Raw genomic sequence first — 11,648 nt, 5'->3', positions numbered from 1 at the left:
ATTTACACACCATTATCATCCAGAATCCATAGTTTATTTAGATTCACTCTTGGTATCTATTCTATGGTTTTGGTATCACTGCCTTGAAAATCCTCTGTGCTCCATCTATTAATCCCTTATAACCCCTGGAAACCACTGATTTTTTACTGTCTTTATAGTTTTTCCATTTCTTGAATATTATATAGTTGAAATCATATGGTATGTAGCCATTTCAAACTGACTCTTTATTCACTTAGTAACATGCATTTAAGTTTCCTTCATGTCTTTTATATTCTATGGGCAAAAACAGAATAATTGCCTTCATATTCTTACCTTACCATGAAAGATCTCTGTAGCCAGATCCTGACTATATCCAGAAGTTATAAACTTGTTATCCATAGGGGAGTATTGGAGAATCGAGGGGAAGAAAAAGGAGGTGTGGGGTCAACGAGCTGGTGGAGGAGGGGTGATAATCACACACCTGCCCCACAGGTAGGTCCCTGGGCAGCATGACTGGAGAGGGGGCATAGGGGTCTTTGGTCCTGAGCTGGCTCCCCTGGAGCTATGATGGAAGAACACAGGGCAGCACCAGCTTGAAGCAGCTGGATCTGTTAGCACAGAGACTGAGAGTATGAATGTGGCCCTCACTCTACCCTCCCTACCTGCCAAGGACTGTAGGTCCACACTGTCCAACCTCCCACAGAAACACAGTAAATAGAGGAAACCTACTGCCAGTGTAAAAAACACATAACATGAGAGCTGTGAGTTCAGTTTTTTGGGGGCAGCTTACTCAGGATTATGGCCTGGGAGATCGCCTTTCAGACAGCTCTGTGGAACTCCTCCAAAGAGATAAGGGCGAGGGGCATGTAGAGATAATTTTGGGTAAGGGGGTATAAAACATGCATCTTGGTAAAAGGTTGCTGCTAGTCAGGAGGAGGAGATGTCTCCATTAATGATTTTAATTTTTTCCTAGGTATGAGAAGATACAAGAATTTGGATTCACAAAAACTTTCTCCTGAAAATATCTAACTCCTTGAAGGCTGTTCTAGTTTTTTCCCAGAGCACAGAGTGCCTCATTCCTGACCTTCACCCTGAATTCCTTTCAGAGTGTGTTGGAGGTCAGTGACTGCAGTGGCTAGTGATCTAATCCTTGTGGAGCCAAATGGTGAGTGGCATTCTTTAGTTGGCATTGCCTCCTCATGGTTTGGGAAGCATTTCATGACCATTTTGTCTCATGGTGCTGGGAATGCTCTTTCCCAGGTAAGACCAGGATTTCAGGAACAGACTGCTCAATGTGCTATTACTAGACTAGACCCTATTAATCAGCAATCAAAAGTCTCTGGACCATCTGTTTTACTGGTCTGTTATGGTCCAGGAAATGATTCCCTCTTGCTGGTTCTTCCCATACCTAGAGTTACACTATTACAATCACTGAACTTATATGAAAGTATACATATGGTCAACTGTTTAAAACCACCTAGTCATCATTTTATCAGAGGCTCAGTCATCCATTTGGTAATGCAAGAAAACAATCTTGTAAAATAGGCAGAAAAGAAGTAATATAGCTAGTAGCTATAATGAAGGTTATAATGAAGACTTTAGCCAAAGGAGGATTAAGACAGCTGAATAGAAGAACTGGAGCTCACCTTCTTTCATAAAAGCAGGAAAATTACAACCAACTGTTGAACGACCTTCAACAAAATTGACTGCAAACTATCAAAAAAGATATCCTACTCCAGAAGACAAAGAGACAGTAGGAAAGGCAAATACACAATATAAGCAATCCCTACCTGCCGGGGGCCTGTCCACAGACTGGAAAGTAACTATATCACAGAGGCTCACTCACAGGAGTGAGTTCTGAGCCCCATGTCAGGTTCCCACATCTGGGGATCTGGCATTGGGATGAGGAGCCCCTGGAGTATTTGGTGTTGAGGGACAGCAGGGCTTGTGCATAGGAGCTCTGTGGGACTGAAGGAACAAAGACTAAACTCTTAAAAGGCACACACAGGCTTTCATGCACATTGGGACCCATGGCAAAGCAGAGACTCCATAGGAATCTGGGTCAGATCTGCTGGAAGTTCATGGCCATCTCCTAGGTAAACAGGGGATGACTGTGGCTCATTGTAGGGGAAAGATATTTGAGGCAAAGTTCTCAGGAATAATCACCAATGTGAACTCCTCTAGAGGGGGCCATTTTAGAAAAATCTGGCCCCACCCATCAGGGCTGAGAAGCACCAGGCCAAACAACAAACCAGGTGGGCCCCACCCATCAGCAAACAAGCTGCCTAAAGACCCCTCATCCCAGGCACACAGCCACCTCTAATCACACCCATAGACAAAGCTCCACCCACCAGAGGGATAAGAATCAGCTCCACCTACCAGTGGGCAGGGACCAGACCCTCCCATCAGGAAACCTGAAGCAAGCACCCATACCAACTTCAGCCACAAGGGGAGCAGACATCAGAAGCAAGAGAGGCTGCAACCCTATTGTCGGCAAAAAAGAGGCAATACCAAAAATCTATACAAAATGAAAAGGCAGAGAATTATGACTCAGATAACGAAACAAGAAAAAAAAAACCAAAACAGAAAAACAGCTAAGCGATCTGAGATTACCAACCTCCATGAAAAAGACTTTAAAGATGGTAAGGATGATGCAAGATCTTGGAAATAAGCTGGAGGCAAAGACTGATAAATTGCAAGAAACACTGAGCAAAGAAACAGATGATTTGAGGATTAAGCAAGCAGAAGTGCAAAATACACTAACTGAAATAATAAATTCACGAGAAGCAACCAACAGCAGACTACAGGAGGCAGAAAACAAATAAACAAGGTGGAAGACAGACCAGTGGAAATGACTGATGGGAAACAGAAAAGAGAACAAAGATCAAAAAGAAATGAAGATAGTCTAAGAGAACTCTGGGACAATGTTAAACACAACATCCATATTATAAGGGTGCCAGAAGGAGAAGAGAGAGAGAGGGCCAGAGAAAATATCTGAGGAGATAATATCCAAAAACTTCCCTAACATGGGAAAGGAATCACTCAAATCCAGGAAGCACAATGAGTACCATATAAAATAAACCCATAGAAGAACACATATTAATCAAACTGACCAAAATTAAAGACAAAGAGAAAATATTGAAAGCAGCTAGGGAAAAGGAACAACATACAAGGGAACCCCAGTAAGGTTATCAGCAGATTTTTCAGCAGAACCCTGCAGGCCAGAAGGGAATGGCATGACATATAAAAAGTGATGAAAGGGAAAAAACCTCCAACCATAATTAATTTACCCAGTGAGGCTTCTCATTCATATTTGGAAGGAGAAATCAACAGATTTATAGACAGGCAAAACCTAAGAGAATTCAGCACCACTAAACAGCTTTACAAAATACTAAACAGATACCAAAGGAAATTCTCTAGGTGGAAAAGAAAAGGCCACAACTAGAAACAAAAATATCACAAATGACAAGGCTCACAGGTAAAGGCATACATATACTAAGGGTAGGAAATCATCCACACACAAATATGCTACCAAAACCAGAAATCATGAGAAGAGTAGGGTACAAACGCAGGACACTGGAGATGCACTTGCAATTAAGAAACCAACAACTTAAAACAATCTGGTATAGGAGTTCCTGTCATGGCTCAGTGGTTAAGAAATCTGACTAGGAACCATGAGGTTTCAGGTTTGATCCCTGGCCTTGCTCAGTTGGTTAAGGATCCAGCATTTCTGTGAGCTGTGGTGTAGGTCACAGACGTGGCTCAGATCCTGCGCTGCTCTGGCATAGGCTGGCGACTACACCTCTGATTAGACCCCTAGCCTGGGAACCTTCATATGCCAAGGGAGTGGTCCTTGAAAAAGGTAAAAAGACAAAAAAAAAAAAACCAATCTGGTATATATATAGTTTCCTATATCAAAACTTCATGGTAAATGCAAACCAAAAATCTGCAATACATATAGATACATACACAGATAAGAAAAAGCAACTGAAACACAACACTAAAGATAGTCATCAAACCACAAGAGAAAAGAACAAGAGAAGAAGGGATGAAAAAAGAGCAATAAAACCAAATCTAAAACAGCTAATAAAAATTCCAGCAAGAACATACATATCAATGATTACCTTATATGTAAATGGACTAAATACCCCAATCAAAAGACATAGACTGGCTGAATGGATACAAAAACAAGACCCATATATATATACTGTCTTCAAGAGATCCACTTCAGTTCAGGGGAGGCATCCAAATTGAAAGTGAGAGGATGGAAGAAAGTATTCCATGCAAATCGAAATCAAAAGAAAACTGTAGTAGCAATACTCATATCAGAAAAATAGACATTAAAATAAAGAGTATTATAAAAGACCAAGAAGGATATTACATAATGATCAAAGGATCAATCCAAGAAGAAGATATAACAATTGTTATTATATATGCACCCACCATAGGATCACCACAACGTATAAGGCAATGGCTAACAACCTTAAAAGAAGAAATGGACAATAATACAATAATAGCAGGGGACTTTAACACCCAACTTACAGCAATGGACTAGCTCATCCAGAGAAAAAATCAACAAGGAAGCACAGCCCTTAAATGATGCATTAGAATGGGTGGACTTAATAGATATTTACAGAATTTTCCATCCCAAAGCAGTAGAATACACATTCTTCTCAAGTGCACATGGAACATTCTTTAGGATAGATCATGTTCTGGGCCACAAATCAAGCCTTGGTAAATTTAAGAAAATTGAAATCATATCAAGCACCTTTTTTAACCACAATGCTATTATGACTGGAAATCAACAACATTAAAAAAAAAAACCCACAAAATACACAAGCACATGGAGACTAAACAATACACTACTAAACAACGAATGTATTGCTGAAGAAATAAAGAGGAAATTGAATACCTAAAAGCAAATGACAACAAAGACACAACAGTCCAAAACCTATGGGATTCAGCAAAAGCCATTCTAAGAGGGAAGTTTACAGCAATTACAAGCCTACCTCAGGAAATAAGAAAAAGATCAAATAAACAACCTAACTTTACACCTAAAACAACTAGAGAGAAGAACAGACAAAACATAAAGTTAGCAGAAGGAAAGAAACCATAAAGATCAGAGCAGAAATCAATGAAATAGAAATGAAGAAAATCATAGAAAAGATGAAAGAAACTAAAAGCTGGTTCTTTGAAAAAATGAACAAAATTGATAAACCCTTAGCCAGACTCATAAAGAAAAAAAGAGAGAGAACTCAAATCAATAAATTTAGAAATGAAAAAGAAGAGGCTATAATGGACATCACAGAAATACAAAGGATCATAACAACTATATGCAACTATATACCAATAAAATGGACAACCTAGAAGAAATGGACAAATTCTTATTAAAGTACAATCTTCCAAGACTAAACCAAGATGAAAGAGAAAAGATTAATGGAACAACCACAAGTACTGAAACTGAAAGTGCAATTTAAAAACTTCCAACAAACAAAAGTCCTGGACCAGATGGCTTCACAGGCAGATTCTAACAAACATTTATAGAAGAGCTAACTACTATCCTTAAGAAACTATTCCAAAAAATTGTACTCCTAAACTCATTCTATAACGAGGCCACTCTGATACCCAAACAAGACAAAGATACCACAAAAAAGAAAATTATAGGCCAATATTACTGATGAATGTAGATGCAAAAATCCTCAACAAAATACTATAAAACTGAATCCAGCAATATTTTATAAGGATTGCATATAATTATCAAGTGGTATTTATCCCAAGGAAGCAAGGATTTTTTAATATCCTGAAATCAATCTGTGTGATACACCACAGTTCTAACAAACTGAAGAATAAAAGTCATATGATCCTCTCAATAGATGCAGAAAAAGATTTTGAAAAAAATTCAACACCAATTTCTGATAAAAACCACCCAGAAAGTGGGCATAGAGGAAACCTACCTCAACATAATAAAGGCCATATATGAGAAACCTACAGCTAACATCATTCTCAATAGTGAAAAGCTGAAAGAATTTCCACCGAGATCAAGAACAAGACAAAGATGTCCACTCTCACCACTACTATTCAGCATAGTTTTGGAAGTCCTAGACACAGCGAACAGAGAAGAAAAATAGATAAAAGGAATCCAAATTGGAGACGAAGAAGTAAAAATATCACTCTTTGCAGATGACATGATACTATGCCTAGAAAATCCTGAAGTCCCTACCAGAAAACTATTAAAGCTCATCAATAAGTGTGATAAAGTTGCAGGATACAAAATTAATACACAAAAATCTACTGCATTTCTATATACTAACAATGAAAGATCATAAAGAGAAATTAGGGTGACAATCCCATTTACCATCACATCAAAAGGAATAAAATACCTAGGAATAAACCTACCTAAAGACACACAAGACCTGTACTCTGAAAACTTTAAAATGCTGATGAAAAAAAAAAGATGGCAGAAACAGATGGAAAAATATACCATACTCTTGAATTGGAAGAGTCATTATTGTCAAAATGACTATCCTACCCAAGGCAATCTACAGATTCAGTGCAATCCCTATCAAAGTACCAATGGCATTTTTCAACGAATTAGAACAAAATATTTTAAACTTTAGAAATACAAAAGACCCAGAATAGCCAAAGCCATCCTAAGAAAGAAAAATGGAGCTGGAGGAATCAAGATCTCTGACTTCAGACTATACTACAAAGCTACATTCATTAAAACAGCTACAGCCACAAAACCAGCAATATAGGTCAGTGGAAAAGGATAGAAAGCCCAGAATTAAACCCACATACCTACAGTCAACTAATCTATGACAAAGGCAGCAAGTAAACACAATGGAGAAAAGACAGTCCTTCAATAAGTGGTGCTATGAAAGCTGGATGGCTGCATGTTAAAGAATGAAATTAGAACACTTCCCAACACCACACACAAAAGTAAACTCAAAATAGATTAAAGACTTAAATAGAAGACTGGATACTATAAAACTCTTAGAGGATAACATAGGCCAAACGATCTCTGACATAAACCACAGCAATATCTTCTCAGATCCACCTCCTAGAGTAATGAAAATAAAAACAAAAATAAACAAATGTGACCTAATTAAACTTAAAAGTTTTTGCACAGCAAAGGAAACCCTAGGCAAAATGAAAATACAACCCACAGAATGGGAGAAAATATTTGCAAATGAAGCAACTGATAGGTGGTTAATCTCCAAAATATATATAATCACCTCCTTAGCTCGATACCAAAAAAAAAAAAAAAATACCATCCAAAAAATGGACAGGAAATCTAAACAGACAATTCTCCAAAGAAGGCATATAGATGGCCAGAAAATACATGAAAATATGTACAACATCACTAATTATTAGAGAAATGCAAATCAAAACTACTAGGAGGTACCACCTTATACCAGCCAGAATGTACATCATCAAAAATTCAAATAATAAATGCTGGAGAGGGTGTGGAGAAAAGGGAAACGCTTTGTTGGTGGGAATTTAAATTGGAATAACCACTACAGAAAATAGTATGGAGATTCCTCTAAAAACTAAAAATAGAATTACCATTTGGTTCATCAATCTCACTCCTGGGCATCTATCTAGAGAAACCACGACTTGAAAAGATATATGTTCCCCAATGTTCACTGCAGTACTATTTATAATAGCCAAGACATGGAAGCATCCCAGATATCCATTGACAGGTGAATGGATAAAAAAGATGTGGTACATGGAGTTCCGATCATGGTACAGTGTAAACAAATTAGACTAGGAGCCATGAGGTTGCGGATTCAATCCCTCCCTTGCTCAGTGGGTTAAGAATCTGGTATTGCCGTGAGCTGTGGTGTAGATCTCAGACTTGGCTTGGATCCAGCGTTGCTGTGGCTGTGGTATAGGCTGGCAGCTACAGCTCCGATTAGACCTCTATCCTGGGAACCTCCATGTGCCATGGGTGTGGCCCTAAAATGACAAAAGACAAAAAAAAAAAAAAAAGAAAGATGTGGTACATATACACAATGGAATATTACTCATCCATAAAAAAGGAATGAAATAATGGCATTTGCAGAAACCATAAACCCAACAGTTGGATTGGTTTTTGCAACTTGCATATGATTGAACCCAAGGAAGAACTGCATTTGGTTTATAAGCAAAGGGGTGAGCAATTATCAGAGTAATGTTATACAGGCCTTTTTTGGTGTCATAGGTCAGCTGTCTACTCCTGATGTCATTTATTCCCCTTATGAGAGTGTCCAATCTCTGGAGAAACCAGATCAGCATATTTCCATTCTGCTAACAAAGGTATAATTTAACAAATCACTGAAAGTCATAATTACCTTAAGGGGAAGGGTTTCCTTATATCTGGAAAACACAGATAAAAAGACAGTGATATTTCAGACAGAATCCATGAAAATTGTAACCATATTTACAAGTTCCCATAATCTTACATAACTAATCCTTGATTTTTTTTTTACAGTTTTATAAAGCCGTCAGGTTTTAGTTCTTGGCTAAAACACTTGGTCAAATAGGATCATAATGTTACTGTGAAACAATACTCATTCACTTAACCAAAGATACACAAAGTTATTACAGATTGTCAGTTAAAGGTAAAGAGATTTTATAATCTATTGTTAAAAGCAGATCAAAATTTTTAGAAAACTCTGTCTTCTTAACAGAGAGAGAAACCAAATTCAGGTTTGTACTACTTTGCTTTTAATAATAAAACTCAATTAAAGTTGTCCTAATTTTAGTCAGTTCTGACCACTCATGGAATACCGTTCTAAAGATGTTTTCTTTCCCAGGAAACTTCTACAATTTTCTACATCCATACAATTTGTCCCTTATTTTCTTTCCTATTTAGAAATATTAGCTTTAGGACAAATTATTTTCTTTTTCCTTAACAAAATGCATTTCTTTTCCTTATACTTTTTTTTTTTTTTTGTCTTTTTGCTATTTCTTTGGGCCCCTCCCGCGGCATATGCAGGTTCCCAGGCTAGGGGTCCAATCGGAGCTGTAGCCACTGGCCTACGCCAGAACCACAGCAACGCGGGATCCGAGCCGCGTCTGCAACCTACACCACAGCTCACGGCAACGCCGGATTGTTAACCCACTGAGCAAGGGCAGGGACCAAACCCGCAACCTCATGGTTCCTAGTCGGATTCGTTAACCACTGCGCCACGACGGGAACTCCATCCTTATACTTTCTTTTATCTAAAACACACATCCCACTCCTTGTAAACTGAAATTTATCCCTTATTATTTCTAGTATCTTTAATCATACACATAAATTAGAATCCTCAACTCTTAAGAAACCTTAATTTCTAGTGAAAACTGAAAATGATCCATTATGAACTATCTTAGCATTAGCATTCTGTAGACTGGCAAACATATAAATACCAATAATGACTTCTAAAAACAAATATTTTCTTATAGAAAATTTATCACTGTGGCACCAAATACATTTATTAATTGTCTTAAGTATCTTTAGTTTCTCTGCAAAAGGAAGGCAATGGTCTGTGATTAAAGTTACAGTATCTTATTTTACTTGGGAATGAACTACATAGTCAATAAACTTCCATCATTTAACTTAATGTAACAAAATTCTAAAGTTTCAAGTTACTGGATATCTAGAGAAACTATGTTTGTAATATATGTTATAGATATATTTGCTTTTTTACTCGAATGAAAGACTCTTCATATTCTATAGTATTTTATAATTTTCAGAAGTTTCACACACATGACTTCTTATAATCCCATAATAACCTTTTTTTTCTCCTACCCCTATATTGCTCCTCCTTTCCCTCTCTCCACTGGCAATGATGTTTGTTCTCTTTATCTCTGAGTCTGCTTCTTTTGTGTTATACTCACTGGTTTGTTGTATTTATTAGATTCCACATATAAGTGATATCATACAGTAGTTGTCTTTCTCTGTCTGCCCTCCAGGTCCATCCGTCTTGCTGTAGATGGTAAAACTTCCTTCTTTTTTTATGGCTGAATAGCTGGAGAAACTATTTTTAGGTAGGCATTTCTAAAATATAATTATTCCTGTAGAGCTCACTGTAAAAGCTCTTATTTCATTTACATTTAACTTACTCATAAAAATTTCAACAAAAGTTAATTATTTTTGCTGACAAATTTATATTTGCAATGGTTATCATAAGATCTTATTCAACTTCTAGTAAATCTAGGTGCCATAAAAGTATTATATTTAATGTTGATGACTCTAAGACATCTGTATTAATTAAGCGACATTTTTTAACTTTAGCATCAAATACTAACTTAATACTGAATATTTTCTAGTTTATGTGAACATGAAATTCATTTGGGTTCGTTTCTTTTGTATTTCTGAAAATTTATATAAGTGCATAATTTCCTTTAAGCCAATAGAGTTCATTTACAAATTAATTTTATAATACCATCCAAAGGTAAAGGTATATATTTATAATGTACATAGAAACAGACATGACCAGAGATCTCATAGCTTCATTTTCAAACTTAGTCATGAATCAGGTATTACAATATAAAATTCACTAGTTTATAAATATCAGAATAATTTAAATTTAAAAAGCCCTCTTGCTTGACATTTTTTCCTCTTGGTCTCAGGAATTAGAGATGGTCTAGAAAAGATAAGCGTTCCTAAGAGCCCTGGTAGAACTTTTACATCCCAAGGCACAGGGAAAGAAAAGCAAATTCTTCTAGAAGGACTTGTTCCCTCAGGGTCAGAATTCTGAAAAGATGCATTTATTTATTTATTTAAAGTATAGTTGATTTACAATGTTGTGGCAATTTCTGCTGTACAACAAAGTGACTCAGTCATATATAAATATATATTCTTTTAAAATATTCTTTTCTATCATGGTCTACTCTAGGAGACTGGATATAGTTCCCTGTGCTATATAGTAGGACCTTGTTTTTTATCCATTCTAAATGTAACAGTTTGCATCTACTTAACCCCAAACCCCCAGTCTAAAAAATTATGGAGGGAGTTCCCGTTGTGGCACAGCGGAAACAAATCCAACTATGAACAATGAGGTTGCAGGTTTGATCCATGGCGTTGCTCAGTGGGTTAAAGATCTGGTGTTGCCATGAGCTGTGGTGTAGGTTGCAGACAAGGCTTGGATCTGGCATTGCTATGGCTCTGGTGTAGGCCAGCAGCCGTAGCTCCAATTATACTCTTAACCTGGGAACCTCCATATGCCATGGGCATGGCCCTGAGAAGATGAAAGATAAAAAAGTAAAAATAAAAAATAAAAAATTATGGAATGCTTCACAAATCTGAGTGTCATCTTTGCGCAGGGGCCATGCTAATCTCTGTCTCATTCTAATTTTAGTATATGTGCATCTGAAGCGAGCACTGGAAAAGATGTTTATTAAGCTAGCTTTCTCTTTCATAACTGCGTATGCACTAAAAGAGCCCTATCTTGGCCATTTTCAGGGCAAGATTTTCCTTTAATTCCCAGTTAAGTAAGTACATTTTAAGTTTTGAATGTATATAAACCCAGCTGGGTTGTTAGAGTCTCACTTTCTGATGATCCTTGATTCTCTGATTCCAGTTCCCATTTTAAAGTTGAATTTGCTGGGGATAAAATTAACTAATGAATTTGTGTGGTGGGCTAGTGTGCTGCTTGTGTGCATAACTCTACTAGACCATAGAGTCCTTTCCCCTCTCTTAC

At 37.1% G+C, this 11,648-nt stretch overlaps 1 non-coding gene across 1 annotated transcript; it reads right to left on the bottom strand.

Annotated features, from left to right (window-relative positions):
• Positions 1 to 11,226: 11,226 nt before the first annotated feature.
• On the bottom strand, positions 11,227 to 11,330 carry LOC146406984 (U6 spliceosomal RNA). Its single transcript, XR_014834485.1, has one exon. It is a non-coding gene; the product is annotated as a U6 spliceosomal RNA (small nuclear RNA).
• Positions 11,331 to 11,648: the final 318 nt, after the last annotated feature.

Source organism: Sus scrofa, chromosome 1 (genome assembly GCF_054392235.1).
Source record: "Sus scrofa isolate SSC_HxYL_T2T_F1_AM1 chromosome 1, Sscrofa_HxYL_maternal_Yorkshire_Landrace_v2.0, whole genome shotgun sequence".
Taxonomy (NCBI): Eukaryota; Metazoa; Chordata; class Mammalia; order Artiodactyla; family Suidae; genus Sus; species Sus scrofa.
The sequence above is the reverse complement of the archived record's forward strand: the minus strand, read 5'-3'. Positions and strand labels throughout refer to the sequence as shown.